This window comes from Triticum urartu, chromosome 1A, assembly GCF_056163025.1.
Source record: "Triticum urartu cultivar PI428250 chromosome 1A, HENAU_Tu73, whole genome shotgun sequence".
Taxonomy (NCBI): Eukaryota; Viridiplantae; Streptophyta; class Magnoliopsida; order Poales; family Poaceae; genus Triticum; species Triticum urartu.
Window position 1 is genome coordinate 437,472,781 of NC_141873.1, and position 21,537 is coordinate 437,494,317.

General features: G+C 44.1%; 1 long non-coding RNA gene, 2 other non-coding genes and 1 pseudogene across 4 annotated transcripts in view; 2 read left to right on the top strand and 2 right to left on the bottom strand.

Moving 5' to 3' along the window:
• The window catches only part of LOC125531996 (uncharacterized), a 167,342-nt gene that overhangs the window by 13,984 nt on the left and 131,821 nt on the right, over positions 1–21,537 (top strand). The window lies entirely within an intron of this gene.
• TRNAY-GUA (transfer RNA tyrosine (anticodon GUA)) lies at positions 6,248–6,330 on the bottom strand. Its single transcript has one exon. It is a non-coding gene; the product is annotated as a tRNA-Tyr (tRNA).
• Positions 10,018–11,652, top strand: LOC147991594 (small ribosomal subunit protein uS2m pseudogene; annotated as a pseudogene).
• TRNAY-GUA (transfer RNA tyrosine (anticodon GUA)) lies at positions 20,955–21,037 on the bottom strand. Its single transcript has one exon. It is a non-coding gene; the product is annotated as a tRNA-Tyr (tRNA).

The window sequence follows — 21,537 nt, forward strand, 5'->3', positions numbered from 1 at the left end:
GGTACAAGTGTTTTACAATATTAAAAAAAACATTATAGAGCGGGGAAAATACAAAGGGGTACACGACTAAATATATAGCTCTTAACTCCCCTCCCTCAAACTCGTGGTGGATCAACAACACCGAGCTTGGAGAGATAGATATAGAAGTTGTGTTGTGCTCTAGTTTGGGCCTTTCTAAAGAAATCTGCCAACTGTAACTCCGAAGGCACATACCGAGGAGCAATAACCCGAATTTCGCACACCAGCACACACAAAAAAGCATCAACACCAATATGCTTGGTGACCTCATTCTTTGTTGGGTCGCGCACAACACTATGAGCACCTGTATTGTCAAATAAGAGCAAAGTAGGTGTAGTGACAGAAATACCAAACTTCTGAAGTAACCACCGTAACCAAGTCACCTCTGTCGTCAAAAGAGCCATAGCTTGAGGCTCAGCCTCTGCACTCAAACGTGAAACTGTAGTTTATTTCTTTGTCTTCGAGGCAGTGAGAGAACAACCAAGAAAAACATAGTAAGCAAAAAGTGAACGACGATCCCAGGGATCACTAGTCCACGTAGCATTTGAATAGGCCTGAAGCTGTAATGAACTAGAACAAGGAAAGAACATACGGTGAGAGATCGTGCCACGAAGATATCAGAGAACACGAAGGAGAAGGAGGTGACTATAGTGAACCAATGTGGGTGCAAAGACAAACTGACTCAAACTATGGACGGGATAGGAGATATCTGGACGAGTAACATCTAGATAAACTAGACTCCCAACAAGATGACGATAACACGTCGGATTAGACAAGGTCACCATCACTAGCACGAAGGTGAACATTGAGCTCCATGGGAGTCTCAACAGTGCACTCATCAGTAAGAGCAGCATGAGCAAGAAGATTCTGGATATATTTTTCTTGGAAAACAAAAAAGCCATCAGAGGTAGAAGAGACCTCTATCCCAAGAAAGTAGGCCAAAATCAAACATAAGAAGCTGCTCACTAAGACGTGCCTTCACAAAGGCAATATACTGAGGGTCGTCGCCATTGATGATCATGTTGTTAGCATACTTAGGGTCGGCGGAGACGCTCAGGGTTGTAGGGACGGTCATTAGGCTACCGGCGGAGGGAGCATCGAGGCCCGAGCTCTAGGCGGTGCATGCATCACGGGTAGAGGAGAGGTCGGCGTGGGGTGCAAGGAGCAGCAGGTGTGGAACTGTGGGGCTTTATCTCCCCTTTTGTCTACCACAGGTTGCTGAAGAGGACAAAGGGAAGTCAGGGAGCCTCAAACGGCGGCTGCTCCCCTCTGGCTTGGACCAGAACCCCGGCAGCCGCGTAAATGCAGAGAAGCAAGCAGAGCAAATGGCGCAGCCGCGAGCCGCCTCCTCCCCTCGCTTGCTTACTCCTCTTGGAGCCCCTGTTCCAGTTCTCTCTCTCTCTCTAATATATATTACCCTGGGTGAAGAATAACTTATTCTTCATCCCGGTCGAACGACCCACCGTGCCGGACTCCCTTCGTATCCGCTCGGTTGACCCACCAAAAGAAAAAAACAATTCCCACCACGGCTGGCAGACAATGATTTTTTTTATGTTAGCGAGGAAAAGAAAATTTGGTCGTGGGTATTGCGAGCTAGCCTCCCCGCAGTTTCTGGGAAACGCGGGCTCCACTACCAGCAGCATCGAGGTCGAAGGTGAGGGTCGATCGGTTTCGGCCGCGAGCGGGCGGTTTTGCGTTGGGTGTCCTCATCCGCGCTTGGCTTCAGCCGCGGAGGAATCGGGGCCTCGGCTTCGCGACGACACATTACAGTGGTCTTGAAAAGAGAGGTACCCTTTTCCGGCATCGAGGGTAGGGATAATCGTCCAGGTCTTATTTAAAAAAAATGCCGCCCCGCCACTGCAGGCAGGTTAGTTCCTCTGTCGTTGCCGGAGAGTTCTTGGCGAAGAGACCTTAGGATAAGTTGCTAAAACAAACGGAGGGGAGGATCGACCCGTTCAGTAGAATTCCGAAGAAAGACTGTTGGCAGCAGGTGGAGACATTTCTTTGGCCCCCTTCCAAATAAATGCGGGCAGGGTAGAGCTCGGCAGGGGGTTCGAGAATAGGGTAGGGTTTTTGACGGTCGGGTCCCCTACCACTAGTCCGGCTAGCCTTCTTTCGGGCAGGAAGCAGGCCTAAACGACGGGCGGGCATCTCCCGCTACGCAAGCAGCATTGTTCGCCACCACCCGAGAAGCAAAAGATTCGAGAGTCAAGGCGGAAAAGACAAGCATAGTGGTCTAATGACAAGGGCCGACGACGGAAGCTCGGGACGGAGCCGTATGATGCGGAAGTCTCACGTACGGTTCCCTGAGAAGGGAGTGGCTACCCACTGGAGCTTCGACCAACTACCACCGGTCAATTCCGCTTTGGGGCCACCCCTGACTCTACCATCATTATAGGGGTATGGGGTTCGAGACAAAGAAAGATCAAGGCAGCATATCAGTTTTTCCTATATACTTTACTGGGATCCGTTTTTATGCTATTAGCTATTCTGTTGATTCTTCTCCAAACAGGAACCACCGATTTACAAATTTTATTAACCACTGAATTTAGTGAGCGGCGCCAAATCCTTCTATGAATTTCTCGGCCCGAGCTCTTGTGATTGGTCCACTTGGCAGGTGGAGTGGATCCTTAGCAGGTTCATGTGTTCCTTGTTTACGTAGCTCTTCTGTTGGATCACGTAGCCCCTCCGTTGGATTACGTTGCTCTGCCCTTGGATTACTTGAGTCATTTCTGGGTTTACTTGGCTGCTCCGCAACATGTTGGTTACTTGATCCTTCGCTTTGTTTACTTGGGAGCCCAATACTTATTGGTTGGGAAAATTACCTTCCAAGGAAAATGATCCTCCCACTGGACCGAAAAACCCATATATTCCCATGGGAATGGGTGGTGCTGAACAAGCAGGCAGGCCCAACGTTGTTTATCTTTACTGCAATCCTGGTTAGGTAAAAGGAATTCCGCAGCAGCGGGTACGTGATTAGTTACAACCAACGGAAAGACTTATTGAAATAATAGGGAATTTCCTCATCCAGTCTACTCCTAGGACTACATCATATGCTCCCAACTCCATGGCCAACAAATCAAACTTCAATCGATATCCTTGCATCTCCCACTGTACACCAGAACACATCCCATACAATCGGCCCGAAGAGCATCAATGAGCAGGCCTACTAAATAGGCATAGAGATACATTAGCCGAGTTTGCTTACAACAACTGCTATCACTCTAGCATCGGAATGGCACCTTTCGAAGCACTCTACGGGAACCTTTGTCGTACCCCGATTTGTTGGGGTTGGCACGTACCGACCGACGGGGCCACAGAAGATGAAGGAGAGTGCCGAGAAGATTCCACTTATTCTAGATTAAAAGCAGTTCAGGACCAGGTACGCCGACCACGATATTTGGAGTTTGCAGTAGGTGATCATGCTTGACTTCGGCTTGAACCTACAAAGGGTGTGATGCGTTTTTGAGTGAAGGATTAGGTATAGCTGACCGATACATCGGACCTTTCTTGGCCCATATCCCCCTAGCCCTTACTCCCTTGTTTCGGTGGTTGGTCTCTACCTTTTTCTGTCTCTTGGCTAGTTTGTCTTCCTCTTCTTTTTGAGGGTAACGTAGTAAAAATCCTTTATTTCAGGGGATTTCCCTTTTCTTTCCAAATGAATTTATGCTTAGTCTAAAATTGGTAAATACCAAATAATATATATATATATATATATATATTATTATTATTTGAAATATGTACCAGTTTCCTGAAACTAACAAATAGAGTTATAGCTTTGATTGACTTACTAGCTTACGGGAACGCTTTGAATCTCAACTTACTTTGAACGAGTGCTTCCCACATAGATTGCTGGAAAGAGGAGTGAGCCGGGGCAGAACTTGAAGCACGGGAGAAGGAAAAAGAAGTATACAAGGGGTGCGTAGTTGGTATATGTACGGTATAGACCTTTCTTTGTGAATAGCTAGTTCAGTTACAAGGGTGTATACAAAGGTCTGCTTATAGGTTGAAAAAGCCTGTAGAGATAGCCTAGATAGCCAAGAAGATATACGTATTTCATAGAGCTAGCTAATAAAGCTTTTGTTAACTTCAAATAGGCTATTGAATGCAACGGCAAATAAAGAAGAAGAAAGTGCCAGAGCTAAGAGCTAATAGATTCCCAGTCTATGCATGGATAAAGGAATGATAAGAGCTATGAGCAGTTTATTAAACTACACTACGGCTAATATATATAAGGACAAATCAACTAGAAAAAACCGTTGCCAAAGAAACCATTTGTTTAAGCTTATTCGTTCGCGCTAGGCTAAAAAACTAGATAGAAGAACTAGAGGCCGCCAAGGTCTTCAACCATTAGCAGGTAGGATCCTTTGCTTACTACTTGAAGCAGAAACCTAGAAGAGGAATTCTTTCTATTCCAAAATCCATCTTCTTTCCGGTCCGCTTCATTCATTCCCTTACTAATAAATCCAATTCATCGCTAATGGCGAAACCAGCCTGTATGTACACCGCACAACTAACCGTTGCTTGGTAGGTTCGATCAGCTCTTCTCACCTTTCCGTCGACATCTACTAAGGCTTCAGCTTAAGTGGGTTCAGCCGCCCCAAATCTGACTCGATCCAGGGTTATATATCATAAAGGGCTTCGACAAGGGGTTTGATTCGTTCTTTGAGCAAAAAGATAAGGTCGGAATACCAGAGTTCTTTCTTTGCTTCCAAGAACATAGATTCCTTCTTCAACCCAGGTCATGACCGAGGGCGGGTATCTCACTCGCATATCTAGAGCCCAGCATCTCTCCTGAACGACACCTTCTGCAGACTCTACTGGTGGTATTTCCCGAGGCGAGGGTAAATATGTGCATTCATATCGGTCAGGAAACGACAATGACTCTTCTTCTTTCCGGGAAGCTATGGGCACCTCACAATTCTTATACGACATTAGTGGAAGCGAACATTCGTAGCATTCATTGTCACCGATCATTGACAAAAGAAGAAAAAGAAGCCGTACGACAACTTAAGGAATCTTTAGATTTGGCGGCTATAGACTCAAAGGGCACAGACAGGCTGCTGGTACTTTTTTTTTAGCTAACTAAAGTCCAACTTCCTTTGCCGAAATAGGATGAAACGGATCAGCCGATTCAACTTAGCATTACCCGACTCGTAACTTCAAGCACAACCATCCATCTCAATCCAAAATCTCCGATCGTCTGTGATCCAAACCCAAACTCTCCTCCGGTTTTGGATATATAGACAGTGCCTGCTCTCAAACCAACCAAGACAGCAGCAAGTTCCTATCGAGAACAAGACGACAGATCAATATGAGCATAGCTCGTTTGTAATGCCCCTGTCCGAACTGACCACAGGATTTAGGTCGTCCCTCCCAATCAAAAGAAGGAGGGTTCTGTTCAGCTTCCGCTGCCACTCCAGGCATTGGAGCGGGATTCGGATGCCGCTCTTGACTGACCACAGCTTCCGGGGGAGCGGTCTGCTCCCGGGATGCAGAGGCGTCCTCACAGTCAGCCAGAAAAGCTTTGAATAGCTCTTCCGAGTTAGTGGATCCGGAGGGAGGCATTGAAGGGCCTGGGTCCCCCATTCCGTCCCAGTCGGACTCGGAGCGAAGCATCTCCCAACAAGATTCGAAAAATTCATTATCCCCAACCTAGGGCTGGTCGAGTATGAAGAAAAGACCTATATGGGATTCGGATTACCGAAATTGGATTTCCTTATTGATCCATATGTCGCTTAGACTTTACTTTTTCCCCTTTCCTCTATTTGTTCGATAGGGTCTTCGTCTCCGTGTAAAAGCAAACTCTCCAAATTTATGACCAACCTTTCCTTCAGTGATCTTACAACGAACAGGAGTTTTTCCATTGTAAATGAGTACGGAGCAATCAACGAATTCCGGCGAAATAGAAGATCTACGTGACCAAATTTTCCTGCTCCTCAGACTTTCTCTACTATGCCTTTTTTCGTGAACTACTAAATGACTCCTCTTGCTCCAAGCTCCCTTTTGTTGCCTTCTCGTTCACATCCTCGTTCAATTGAAACAAGCTTTCAATCAATATCTGCAGGCACATTATAGAATTCCTATATGGAAATTCATTTGCGGAAGACCTCCATTCAAACATGATTCAACTATCTCATTGGAAAGCAAAAGACTGTAAAAAAGAGCTTCGCTCGGTTGGCCCTCCTAGGCTTCCGCCTACTTTCTCTTCTCTTAAGTCTACAACAAGTGGGAGAGGCAGGATTCGAACCTACGTAGAAAACCTTCAACAGATTTACAGTCTGTCGCTTTTGACCGCTCGGCCACTCTCCCCTTCCCGGGGATACGCCCTCCTCAAACAAAGGGTTCCTGAATAAGAAGGATGGCGGCCTTCGTTCTTAAGTTAAGAAGAGCAGATGGAACTATTAGATTTGCTAGCGTTCCGAGAGAATAAATAAGGTCATTTAGTAAGTTCATAACAATTTATGTAAAGCAAGGGGCAAAGCTTCTACGACAGCTTCCCCCTCATTGCCATCGTCGGCCTTCCCCAGCTCCCCTCCTTCGTCGCTTCTGGCTAAGCATCTTTCGGCGGAGGAAAGGAGGCGACTAGTCGCTTCTGGCGAAGCAGCGAGTTCATGAGCAAGTGAATGAACGAGCAGCGAGTGAAGTGCAACAGTCGTAAGTAAGGCTCGCCATGTTCCTAAAAGGAGTGACCATCTTTTCTTCCCTTCTACTGACACTGAGCGAGCAGCAAGCATAGGCAATAGTTTCCGTAGGGGTGGGGCGCAAGCAAGCGTTTTCAGGCTCCGCTAGCTAGCGTACTCTTCTGCTATCAATGAAACCGAAAGAAAAAACCAGTGCCCTTTCGTATAGATCGAGACGCAGTACTTTTTCTTTACTTCTTCCATACTAGGAAGAATGGAAGGAAATCCTTCGATAACACTTCTTCCTTATTTGAAGAAATGATATCCGACGCCCGTGGAAACTCTTTCATTTCAAAAAAGTTCTTCTTCTTAAGAAGCAAATAGCATTTCCTATTGATTTGTCCCCTGGACTAGACCTATGTAGATTCGGAATTATCCGTCGCTACGCTGTTCCCAAGGACTAGCAAAATCGAAATAGCGAAATTCTTGGGTCATCTCAATGGGTTCAGAAACCACACGTTTCTCTGGATCATCATAGCGTACTTCCACATATCCACTCAGAGGAAAGTCTTTTCGTAATGGATGACCCTCGAAACCATAATCTGTTGATATACGGCGTAAATCCGGATGATTGATGGAAGAAACACCAGACATATCCCATACTTCTCGCTCCCACCGGCCGGCTGATGGAAATAGACTGACTACCGGAGATATTCGTGTTACTTCGTCTGCACTTGTTTGTACACGAATGCGTGAGTTATACCGAGTACTCAGTAAATTATGGACAACTTCAAATCTTCGTTTTCGAGAGGGATGATCCACTCCGCAAATATCGATCGAAACTTGAACCCTTGTATAGGTATGCCATTTTAGAAAGCACAACAATGGAAATGGGTAGTCAGTATTGGTATAAGATCTATTCCCATGTTCCGATCTTTTCATTTTATGTACCCATTTCTTGGGTAAAATCTCCCAACTATATTGGAAAATGGATTGGTTATCCATAAATGAAAATAAAGAAAGCTTTATTTTGGTTCCGCTTCTTGCTCTAAGCAGAAAGACTTGTCGGAAATCGCCGGTTGGGTTGGTCCGACCAAGAAAGGCATGGGAGTGGAGAGGCAGAAGTGAAAGACTGGCTACCAATAAAGATCCAAAACTGCACACTTTATATAGTTATGTATCCAGGATCGGCTGCATGCTCTAGTGTTGAATCGGGTATAGAACCCAGGATGCTTGGTTACAATTCCGAATCCGCTAAACCATCGCTCGGGGAAAAGTATTATACAGAGCATTAGTACTTATTCTGATCCTTTCCTTATATTTAGATTCTAGTAGTTTATTTCAGTCGTATTCGTATCCTTACTGCGGTTTAGTAAGGGTAACAAATAAAAGTATGCAGGTTCTATTTTATTGTTCCGAGACATATGATGATAGCATTGAGAATGAGAAATCTTTGCAAAATGCACGTATTATTAAGGAGTTCTGGAACGATTACTACGCTAAGCTGTTGGATATTGACAAAACGAAAAAGACTTCTAATGTTGATATGTATCAGGATGATGTTAGAAAGTTGTTGATTAATGAAAAGAAGAATCAAAATGGTGTGTTTTCCGATACTGAATTAATAGATTTACAGAATCAAATTGCAAATTGCACAATGAAGTTCGATGAGGATAATCTATTTAAAGTAACTCCTAACATAGTAAAGTTCTTGATTAATAAAGATCAGCCTAACGCTAAGCAATATCTAAAGGGTTGCCTACCAAGTAGCTTACCTATGCTTAAGATGTTTGGTATCTATACGCTTGAGGCTATCATGATTCATGTACTAGGCTTGGTATTCAACACTCTTCAGGAATCATCCGCAGTTAAGGCAGCTAGATTTATAGATCAACTTAATTCAACTGTACGAGAACAAGCAAGGTTTCTACAATACAAAGCACCAGGTAGTGGTAAGGTGGAAGCAGTACTCACTAGTAAGGTAGAATCAGTTAAGGATGTTGTTCAGCCCAAAGGTGCTAGCAAAAAAGAGAAAAAGAAAAAAATTCAGTGTCATTATGATATCGGGAAATACTTGCTCCAATTCATGATTGAAAGAAATGTTCTACATATATCAACAGATAGGGGAGTAACAAAAGAAGATCCAGTGCTGGTTCTTAAGAAAAGTCAAGGGTATATAGAGAATTCTTGTTATGTTATGTGCAATTTGAACATAAATCTGCTCCCTATCAAACTCAATCTTCCGATGCTTTGCAAACCCTTGGATTGGCAACCAGCAGAGAGGGGGTCTGATCCTGATACATTATCGGATCTGATAGGAGGTTACTTATGCAAACCCACGGGGGATATCTAGAATCACTTTCGGCTATTAACTTCCCATGACTTAAACCACTTCTATATAAAGTTACATAAAAAAGAATACAAGCAGATGTGTGATATTTTGAATGGGCTTCAGTCTCAAGCGTTTGAAATAAACAAAAGGCTCTTGAGATTTCTGGAAAAGAATCGTCAATGTTTAGTTGAGTGTGGGCTTCTTTTACCAAATGCTCTGGCTCGCGTGAATCCGACAGAAGCCTCAGACATATTGAGGGAGTGCTACTTCAATAACGTCAAAGGTATTAATAATGCTTGTAGCTATAACATACTGTTAAATAAATTATTAAAACAGGTGCAGCAGGCTAGTTATGAAGATTTTTTAATAAGACTTGCGTCAGCATACGAAGGTTATCAATTCTATTTGCCAGCATTCATGGACTTCCGTGGTAGAATCTACCGTTCAGGTGTATTGCATTTTCATGAGCGTGATTTGTCAAAAAGTTTATTACTCTTTTCTGCCGATCATCCTCAACCTCCAGCACAAAACCACCTGTCGGAAAAAAAGAATCTCAGTCAACACTTAGCATGTGCTGCAGCCTTTAAGTATCCAAAGTTCTCGAACTTAGATGATGCCCTTAAATGGTATAACGAACACCAGACTGAAATGTTTACTTCGGACGAAAGTTTCATTCAATTTGCTGCGCAAGCTAGTGATCCATTTTTTTTCATAGCCAAGATCCTTTCTCAGGATGAAGGAGTGAGTAATTATCATCAGGTTCCAGTGACCCAAGATGCGAGTGCGAGTGCATATCAAATTATGAGTTATCTCTTGCTTAACTTAGAAATGGGTAGGAGAACGAATCTTCTTCCATCTTAAGACGGTAAAATCCAAGATGTGTACATGTGCTTGCGGGATGAGCTTAATAAATTCTTGGATACCAGATTGAATAATGTTAGTAGTAGTAATTAGAAGAAAAAACTCATAGATTCTATGTTAACCAGAAAGTTCGTCAAAGGATTGTTTATGCCATCTCCACAGGGGTTCGTCCGGTTCTTCCTCAAATGGGTTGCCTCAATCTTTATCAAAGTTTTGGTATCTAGCTTATCCAGCTACAGTATAGTATACTCCTTCCTTGCTCGATAGAGCTCTTTGAATCCGCTTCAACTAAATGCGTAAAATAGAGTAATTTCTTCAAAAGCCAGTTTCTTTCGAGAAGGCAGGAGGCCCATAGCGAGTTACAATAGTGCCAGTTCTTGTATGGAAGGCCGTAATTCCGGTAACCTCGACTGCTCTAAGAATGATCCGGGCTAGCCGGGCACATCACATCAAAGTTAGGTCATTTGTCAAAAACATGGCAAATAGCTCAGTTGGTTTGGTAAGGGAGCTATTCTCTCACTTAAACCACTCCCATATTAGGTATTCTATCTCGTCTTAAAGTTCCCCCGCATTACCCATAACTTACCACCTGTATCTCCGGAACTCAAATCGCAAAATGACAATGCTTTCGATAGTCTGTACTAAATTACTTTGTACGAATGCACATCTCGGCCGTCGGGTAGCTGATCACCATTTCAAAGTCTATATCCGTGGTTCAAGAAATGGAATTGCTATTCTCGATTCAGACAAGACACTGATTTGTTTACGAAACGCTCTTCATTTTATAGGATCTCCCAGTCGTCAAAAAGGCCGTTCCTTCTTTTTAAAGACCAATCATTTATTTATTTATGAGATAACGGAAGAAATGGCGAGCTATTTAAGAAGCTATTTAAGAAATGTGAATTCTCATTGTTTCGATGATTCTCAATGGAAGATCGGGGCGTTTTTGACCAAATCTTTTGCAAATAAAAAAAAATTCCGTTCAAGAAAGAAGAAGATCAATTTTGGGTTGAACCAACAACCTGATTGTGTGGTTATTCTGAATGCAGATAGAAAGTCTTCGGTCATACTGGAAGCTGATCGATCACAAATACCTATTCCATCCTTAGTTGATTCTACGATCCCATGGGAATCCTATAAAAGAATCACTTATCCCATCCCAGCGAATGATCCTATACAGTTCGCATATCTATTTCGTCATTCGATCATGAAAACAGTGATTCTTGAACAGAATGCGATTAGTAGAGAAGCGCAATCTCTCAGAGTCACTTTGAGTACGGGGAAGTCCGCAGGAGGGATGAGATCCGCCTGCTACTCCACCTCTTCTTCTTCCCCAATAGACGAAGAAGAAAATAGGGCCAAGGCGCTATTGGAGATGCGCAAAAAATATCCATCGGGAGATGGCGCTGACGCTGACGCTAACGCTCGCAAGGCGGTTTTGCAGGCAATTTCTAAAAATACTTTTTTTTCGTTGAGCTCATAACCCGGTTTGGGCCGATTGACTCTGAGAGCGATCGAGGGGTCGCGGGCTCACACCTTGCTTTTGCGCATAGGATCGAAGAGATCCTAGAATTTAATGGAAAGAGCAGCGGCTCTCTGAAAGACCTCATTGATCTTAAATTGGATTTGGAAGACGCCTCTAAAAGAGAGGAGATTCTACTTCCATATTTTTCCTCAAAAAAAGAGGCAAAGTCCTAGCGTGATACAAAAAGAAATAATGGGCAAGGGCGGGGAATGATAGGTTCATAGATGTGGAGTAATCAGTTCTTCATTTGAAGAGTTAGTTGGCTGGCCTACCGGCCCGCAGATGTAGAGAGGTTGCCCCCACCATCCTCTTGAACTGCGAAATCAAAGCGATTCCTGTTGATGGAAGAAAGGCTAATTTCGTTTGATCCGATCCGCCTATGCCAGTTCGAGTCTGGCGAGTCGCTATCATCTGTTGCCCTAACTTTTTCTATTAGCTCATCTTGTCCGTAGTGATATTTTGGAGAAGGAGCAATTACCGGAGTGAGAAAGGTAGAAAGAAGCAATCACGAAAGCTAGTGCTAGTTGTGGCTTTTTGTACTAATCTTGTTTGTTCGGTAGCTCGCATCAATCGATCAGAAGAACAAGAACAAGAAGGCACTGTACTTTTAATAGGCCCTACTTCCGAGACCTCTATCTCTATTTATTTTCATTCTTCCCTTTGGTCAGATACTAGAATATAGTATTTTTATTGGACATCCTCCTCACTATTGAAATTAGGGAAAACCGGATCAGTAAACTATTGCATCTAAGGGAACAGAGCAGCAGATCCCGCTCTAAGGCATTGGAGCTGCTGGAATATGATACGAAAATACAGATTGATGTTTCTGCTTCTCCTCTCTCGGGAATAGTTTACCGACCGGGCCACCTGTAAATTCTTTAGTTAAAACAGGCCTCGGGAGTAGTCATCCTAGTATCGAAAATCATCTATTTTGCTTTCCGAAGGTAGACAGCAGCGTTGATTCTCCGATTATACGATGGCAACATGTGTGAAGTCTAGTACCAGATCATATCGGGGATAGCTAGCTCATCAGCAGTTCATTTCTATGTATGGCGAGAAGTCCAACTGTCAAGCATGGCACGATTCCAGAATCATCGCTTGGCTGCTGCTTAGATGAGATGAAACCTGAGCTGACTTCTCTGTTTTAGTACCGGCCAGGCCTGCTTCTAAAGGGAACTCGAAGTCCTAGACCTAGAATGCGGGTACCGTTCCGGATTCCCCAGGATAACCAGATCACTCAACTGCTGAATCCTTCCTGAAATCTCTGTCTATCTATGAGATTTTTTGTTTTTCGCCACGTGCAGATCTACTTTGTCGTGCAATCGGATCTCACCTCTTGCTCTCCTCATTCCACCTGTGAAATAGAATTCATTAAAGAAGAATGCCAGTATCGAAGTAAAGTAAACCATTCGAATAGCTAACCATTCACTGCCTTCGCCCGGTAAGAAAGTGGAAACTGCCTGGCATGCTTCTTGCTTTCTTTCCATCCCTAGCACACAACTTAGTAGATAGTAGGCACACAACTCCGCTAAGAGCTCATCGAACTTGAGTTGTAGAGTAAGACCACAGCTCGATATGGTTCATTTCAGTACTCATTCACTCGGTATGGTTCACCACATGCCTGTGATCTCTCTCAAGCTAGGTTTGGTATCGGTATCGGAGAAGTCCGTCATTGAATTGAAGTGGTAGAGTGGTAAGTGGGCGTACGGTCTATGTATTTCCTATCAGTGGCATTAGTTCCTTTTCATTCTCTAGATAGATGGGCAGAACAAGCTTCTCTTTATATTCTATTCTAGAAAGGATCAATTAGATTCTCATCTCCTATTTGTTTGAGCCATTCATTATAGTGGTGGTGCCGGGAAGGCAGCTTAGCACTCTAGTCCTTTTGAGTAAGGAATTGTAGCATGGGCAGGCAATCTCTTCGATTGATTCCCCTCCAGGAATTACTTGAATTAATTAGCCGGCCCACGGAGTGAAATATCGAACTTAACCTATAAATAACTAGTATCTCAAAAACCAAATAAAAGGCTTTCTTTTAAGCTTGTTAATGGAATTCCACAGGAGTCAAGCGCTAGCAAAGAAGAATTGGAAATCAGTCGCTTCCCTTCTGGACTCAAGTCAGCAGAAGAGTGAACTTCATATTAATAGGTAAATCCTACATCAAGCGTAAAGGAAGTACAGTACACTTATTTGGATTCGTCGTGAAACAAAGCTATTGTCTGGTTTCTGGTCCTGGGTGGATTATTTCTTATCATATTGTGAGGCGGATCATAAGATTGCAAATTAGGCGGATCATAAGTAGATGCTATTTTACAAGGGTGGGCTTTAGCTGAGAATCAAAAGTACGATTCCCCAGAAACACATTCCCTTTCAAGCTGAGCTGAGACGTATCCGGCACCTTTACTTGGTCCAGTGCTGCCTCCGGCACTTCTTTCTCTTTCTTGTGCGAACAAACTAGAACCTGCCAGCCCAGCCCTATCTTCCGAATCAGAATGGACTAGTGATTTTGATCTATTGCCAGAGCCCTATTCTTATGATGGAAAGATCCGTGCTCACATAGCTGTCAGAAAGTTTTACTTGCATCTATTTCAACTAGACGTGAGGTCTCTCCACGGCAACAACGAGGAGGAGGAGATCCACATTTAGAGGGCGAGGGGTTCGAAACTCGGGGAGGTCACATATGGTTGTGGAAGAAGAGCTTGTACGGGCTCCGAGGTCAAAGAAATTCGACAAGTTCTTGGTCGATCGATACCTTTCCATCCCGGGGCAGATCTCCAGATCCGATACGAGTGTAGATACTTTACTCCCTTCTTCCTCAGTGAGTAACGTATAATGTCTAGAACAAAGGAAGTGAGTCTAGCTCCACTCCGAGGGACAAGACGGAAATCTTCTACCGATGCCAACTGCAAGGCGTGCTTTCCTATGAACCGATTCTTAGACTACAGATCTCATCCCAACGATCTACTTGTACGAAAGAAAGAGAGATGATCTACTTGCAGCTACTGTTTGTTACCGCTGAACATCTGCTACCAATACCAAGAAATACCAATACGGACTTCTTGTTCCAATCGAAACGAGCAAACCTGGGGAAGATAGCAAGATTAGCAGAACGGGAACCCCCCATGGGGAAGGGCTCTGAGACGCACCACAGAGCCCGTAGCAGCTACTTTTAAGGTTTATCGCCCATCGGCCCAGAAATCCATAGAAAGACGATTGAGATTAGTGAATGGCATCGATCTGAAGTTCATAGAATCTCTAGCGTCTCTTTGTTCGTAACAAATGAGTAACTTAACTACTAATGTGACGAATAGTGCCAGGCGTAGTGTATCACTGGAATTCGATCAGTCTGTTGGAAAGGGATCACTCTCTGATTCTGCTTCAAGTCCTGTGCGTGCCTGTTTCGAAGAATGCTATTTGCTCTAGTGTCCTGTGCCTGTTTCGAAGAATGCTATTCGCTCTAGTGGAAAAAGTAGCGATTTATGGCCATGATCCCGACCCGAACCCTCAAATGATGACGAACGGCTGACTTCACGTAGAACCCGTTATGCCAATCTGGATTCCACATCTGCTACAAGAAAATCGTCTTGAAAGATTGCAAATCAAGCATTCGTCCTTAGCTCAAGGATTGGATTACCGCAGTTCCTGAAAGATATCGTGCCAACAGAAAGATCTCGTTCCCGTAGATTCCGTTCGTTCCAGCAATCGTGCCGGAACTCACTGATCCATTCAAAGGATTTCTTTACCACTGCTCCCGATGGCCAAAGGACCGATATCTTCTTCTCACGCCTAGCAAAGATCGAGTTCTGTTCTCACTTCACTTAATGAGCCTATTTCTCTGTTTTTATACCCGTTTAGATAGATGGGCTCTAAGGGAGAAGTGGCGCACTTTCTCGAGCTATCTAAGCATCCAGGGAAGTGATTCCACAAGCTAGAGAGATTCTCCTCTTTTCTTTTTCAGAGTTGAGCTCAGGCTAAGGCCAAGCATGGATCAATGTTTGTCAAATCATTCTCTGTTGAGTTGAGTCCTCGCCGAAGGTGCCGTGCCGTATAGTACTTCTCCGGTTATAGGTGATAGGTGCATGGCTTCCGCTCATAAAGAATGAGTGAGACCGGCGCTCAATCAATCAGCCACCAGTAGAGGATAAAGGAAAAAGGGGTTCATCAATGAGAGGCGCATGAGATTCTGTATTGGCCAACTCTTTCTAACTATCACTAGGCCGGATACTCCGATTCTCTGTGGACGATTTCCTTCTCTCTCGTTCAATGCCCTTTGGTCTCGAGGATCACCATTTGTATTCCGACGAAATGCTATCACCCAGAAAACAGAGATTGAAAGGATAGTAGAGGAGCTGTTGCAAAATGCTGTAATCAGGCCCAGTACAAGCCCCAAAGCAGCTCTGGTGTTGAAGAAAGATGGAACCTGGAGAATGTGTTTCGACTATCGAAAACTAAATGCAGCAACTATGTTTTCCAAATACCCCATTCCTATCATAGAAGACCGGCACTTTTGGATGAGGTGTGAACTAAGATAGATTTGAGGGCTGGTTATCACCAAATAAGAATGAAAGGAAGAGGATATCTACAAAACAGCCTGAAGGACCGGCTTTTTGAATTCAAGGTGATGCCCCGGCAACCTTTCAACAACTCATGAATAGTGTTTTTAAAGAGATATGTTGGAAAGGGGTATTGGTCTTTTTCGATGACATTCTAGTGTACAGTTCTACCATGGTGGAGCATCTCAAGTTGCTAGAGGAAGTGTTCCGGCAGAACAAACTTTTTGTGGGTGAGCCAAATTTCATAAAGGAAATACATTATTTATGAAATTGGGGTATCTACTGATACAAACAAGGTAGAGGGCATGACAGCTTGGCCAGAACCAGCCAATGTCAGAGAACTCCGAGGGTTGCAGGGGTTATTACAGGAGGTTTGTACCGGGGTATGGAGCTATCAGCAGGCCTTTAACTGAGTTGTTAAAGAAAGGTGTGGAGAAGAAGCCAGAAAAGCATTTCTCAAGCTCAAAAGTGCTAAGGTATGGTGATGCCTTTGAACGTTGACTGGGAGAGCGGCTCGAAAGAGTTGGGACAGACTAGAAGCTTTGAAGTTTATGTTCTTTAAAAAGATAATAGCAATCTTGACTTACATCCGGTCAAGATCCCCGTGAAGGAATGCTGATTGAACATCGAGCTGATAAAGAGGGAGTACCATACCCAAGATACTCCATTAAAGGAAAGGTATGCTTGTTTGGTTTCTTTGGTCCGAGAACAAACACCACAAACTCTCGTAGTCGATGAGGAAACGTTAGTAAAACTACATTTCAGTAATCCGTCTGGCCTTAACCTCTACGCAAGGAGATCTTACGTATAGACCCATGATTAGGTAACTACTTCTTCTTTTATTCGGAGTATCCAATGGAAAGTGGGCCTCTATCTACAGGTCATGGATACCTGGGCGCTAGAAAGGTTACCGAACCAGGGTTAAGTGAGGCTGTTCAAACTTCACGGCCTTCACTATCGGATGTATATGAGTAAAATCAGACATCAGTATCACAACCTAGCGTTATCCAGATCTTTCGTTGATCCAGGCGATTTTGGGAAGGACTCAGCATTCTCCCACAAAAGGCCAGGCCTTGAGTTTCTAGCCGACTCATATAAGTCAGGGTGTCAATTTTTTTTAGGTGACGTATCTTTCTCTCTGATGTTCTCCGTGGTCTCAAAGGATGATCAGTCGGATAGCGACATTGGTAAATAAAAAGAAGAAGTTTACACGCCGGGTGCATACTTCAGTGCCACTAATTAGCGACTTTTTTTTGCCCTTTACCTACACCATGTAGACCGGAGGATTACACAGAATCCCATTGGCGAGTTTCAGACAGCTAGGTTATTCAAGAAACTTGGAATACCAACTCCAATGCTTGGCTTGCTGAATCAGCATATGGATTACTTCATTGAATTTCTCGGCCCGAGCTCTTGTGATTGGTCCACTTGGCAGGTGGAGTGGATCCTTAGCAGGTTCATGTGTTCCTTGTTTACGTAGCTCTTCTGTTGGATCACGTAGCCCCTCCGTTGGATTACGTTGCTCTGCCCTTGGATTACTTGAGTCATTTCTGGGTTTACTTGGCTGCTCCGCAACATGTTGGTTACTTGATCCTTCGCTTTGTTTACTTGGGAGCCCAATACTTATTGGTTGGGAAAATTACCTTCCAAGGAAAATGATCCTCCCACTGGACCGAAAAACCCATATATTCCCATGGGAATGGGTGGTGCTGAACAAGCAGGCAGGCCCAACGTTGTTTATCTTTACTGCAATCCTGGTTAGGTAAAAGGAATTCCGCAGCAGCGGGTACGTGATTAGTTACAACCAACGGAAAGACTTATTGAAATAATAGGGAATTTCCTCATCCAGTCTACTCCTAGGACTACATCATATGCTCCCAACTCCATGGCCAACAAATCAAACTTCAATCGATATCCTTGCATCTCCCACTGTACACCAGAACACATCCCATACAATCGGCCCGAAGAGCATCAATGAGCAGGCCTACTAAATAGGCATAGAGATACATTAGCCGAGTTTGCTTACAACAACTGCTATCACTCTAGCATCGGAATGGCACCTTTCGAAGCACTCTACGGGAACCTTTGTCGTACCCCGATTTGTTGGGGTTGGCACGTACCGACCGACGGGGCCACAGAAGATGAAGGAGAGTGCCGAGAAGATTCCACTTATTCTAGATTAAAAGCAGTTCAGGACCAGGTACGCCGACCACGATATTTGGAGTTTGCAGTAGGTGATCATGCTTGACTTCGGCTTGAACCTACAAAGGGTGTGATGCGTTTTTGAGTGAAGGATTAGGTATAGCTGACCGATACATCGGACCTTTCTTGGCCCATATCCCCCTAGCCCTTACTCCCTTGTTTCGGTGGTTGGTCTCTACCTTTTTCTGTCTCTTGGCTAGTTTGTCTTCCTCTTCTTTTTGAGGGTAACGTAGTAAAAATCCTTTATTTCAGGGGATTTCCCTTTTCTTTCCAAATGAATTTATGCTTAGTCTAAAATTGGTAAATACCAAATAATATATATATATATATTATTATTATTATTTGAAATATGTACCAGTTTCCTGAAACTAACAAATAGAGTTATAGCTTTGATTGACTTACTAGCTTACGGGAACGCTTTGAATCTCAACTTACTTTGAACGAGTGCTTCCCACATAGATTGCTGGAAAGAGGAGTGAGCCGGGGCAGAACTTGAAGCACGGGAGAAGGAAAAAGAAGTATACAAGGGGTGCGTAGTTGGTATATGTACGGTATAGACCTTTCTTTGTGAATAGCTAGTTCAGTTACAAGGGTGTATACAAAGGTCTGCTTATAGGTTGAAAAAGCCTGTAGAGATAGCCTAGATAGCCAAGAAGATATACGTATTTCATAGAGCTAGCTAATAAAGCTTTTGTTAACTTCAAATAGGCTATTGAATGCAACGGCAAATAAAGAAGAAGAAAGTGCCAGAGCTAAGAGCTAATAGATTCCCAGTCTATGCATGGATAAAGGAATGATAAGAGCTATGAGCAGTTTATTAAACTACACTACGGCTAATATATATAAGGACAAATCAACTAGAAAAAACCGTTGCCAAAGAAACCATTTGTTTAAGCTTATTCGTTCGCGCTAGGCTAAAAAACTAGATAGAAGAACTAGAGGCCGCCAAGGTCTTCAACCATTAGCAGGTAGGATCCTTTGCTTACTACTTGAAGCAGAAACCTAGAAGAGGAATTCTTTCTATTCCAAAATCCATCTTCTTTCCGGTCCGCTTCATTCATTCCCTTACTAATAAATCCAATTCATCGCTAATGGCGAAACCAGCCTGTATGTACACCGCACAACTAACCGTTGCTTGGTAGGTTCGATCAGCTCTTCTCACCTTTCCGTCGACATCTACTAAGGCTTCAGCTTAAGTGGGTTCAGCCGCCCCAAATCTGACTCGATCCAGGGTTATATATCATAAAGGGCTTCGACAAGGGGTTTGATTCGTTCTTTGAGCAAAAAGATAAGGTCGGAATACCAGAGTTCTTTCTTTGCTTCCAAGAACATAGATTCCTTCTTCAACCCAGGTCATGACCGAGGGCGGGTATCTCACTCGCATATCTAGAGCCCAGCATCTCTCCTGAACGACACCTTCTGCAGACTCTACTGGTGGTATTTCCCGAGGCGAGGGTAAATATGTGCATTCATATCGGTCAGGAAACGACAATGACTCTTCTTCTTTCCGGGAAGCTATGGGCACCTCACAATTCTTATACGACATTAGTGGAAGCGAACATTCGTAGCATTCATTGTCACCGATCATTGACAAAAGAAGAAAAAGAAGCCGTACGACAACTTAAGGAATCTTTAGATTTGGCGGCTATAGACTCAAAGGGCACAGACAGGCTGCTGGTACTTTTTTTTTAGCTAACTAAAGTCCAACTTCCTTTGCCGAAATAGGATGAAACGGATCAGCCGATTCAACTTAGCATTACCCGACTCGTAACTTCAAGCACAACCATCCATCTCAATCCAAAATCTCCGATCGTCTGTGATCCAAACCCAAACTCTCCTCCGGTTTTGGATATATAGACAGTGCCTGCTCTCAAACCAACCAAGACAGCAGCAAGTTCCTATCGAGAACAAGACGACAGATCAATATGAGCATAGCTCGTTTGTAATGCCCCTGTCCGAACTGACCACAGGATTTAGGTCGTCCCTCCCAATCAAAAGAAGGAGGGTTCTGTTCAGCTTCCGCTGCCACTCCAGGCATTGGAGCGGGATTCGGATGCCGCTCTTGACTGACCACAGCTTCCGGGGGAGCGGTCTGCTCCCGGGATGCAGAGGCGTCCTCACAGTCAGCCAGAAAAGCTTTGAATAGCTCTTCCGAGTTAGTGGATCCGGAGGGAGGCATTGAAGGGCCTGGGTCCCCCATTCCGTCCCAGTCGGACTCGGAGCGAAGCATCTCCCAACAAGATTCGAAAAATTCATTATCCCCAACCTAGGGCTGGTCGAGTATGAAGAAAAGACCTATATGGGATTCGGATTACCGAAATTGGATTTCCTTATTGATCCATATGTCGCTTAGACTTTACTTTTTCCCCTTTCCTCTATTTGTTCGATAGGGTCTTCGTCTCCGTGTAAAAGCAAACTCTCCAAATTTATGACCAACCTTTCCTTCAGTGATCTTACAACGAACAGGAGTTTTTCCATTGTAAATGAGTACGGAGCAATCAACGAATTCCGGCGAAATAGAAGATCTACGTGACCAAATTTTCCTGCTCCTCAGACTTTCTCTACTATGCCTTTTTTCGTGAACTACTAAATGACTCCTCTTGCTCCAAGCTCCCTTTTGTTGCCTTCTCGTTCACATCCTCGTTCAATTGAAACAAGCTTTCAATCAATATCTGCAGGCACATTATAGAATTCCTATATGGAAATTCATTTGCGGAAGACCTCCATTCAAACATGATTCAACTATCTCATTGGAAAGCAAAAGACTGTAAAAAAGAGCTTCGCTCGGTTGGCCCTCCTAGGCTTCCGCCTACTTTCTCTTCTCTTAAGTCTACAACAAGTGGGAGAGGCAGGATTCGAACCTACGTAGAAAACCTTCAACAGATTTACAGTCTGTCGCTTTTGACCGCTCGGCCACTCTCCCCTTCCCGGGGATACGCCCTCCTCAAACAAAGGGTTCCTGAATAAGAAGGATGGCGGCCTTCGTTCTTAAGTTAAGAAGAGCAGATGGAACTATTAGATTTGCTAGCGTTCCGAGAGAATAAATAAGGTCATTTAGTAAGTTCATAACAATTTATGTAAAGCAAGGGGCAAAGCTTCTACGACAGCTTCCCCCTCATTGCCATCGTCGGCCTTCCCCAGCTCCCCTCCTTCGTCGCTTCTGGCTAAGCATCTTTCGGCGGAGGAAAGGAGGCGACTAGTCGCTTCTGGCGAAGCAGCGAGTTCATGAGCAAGTGAATGAACGAGCAGCGAGTGAAGTGCAACAGTCGTAAGTAAGGCTCGCCATGTTCCTAAAAGGAGTGACCATCTTTTCTTCCCTTCTACTGACACTGAGCGAGCAGCAAGCATAGGCAATAGTTTCCGTAGGGGTGGGGCGCAAGCAAGCGTTTTCAGGCTCCGCTAGCTAGCGTACTCTTCTGCTAT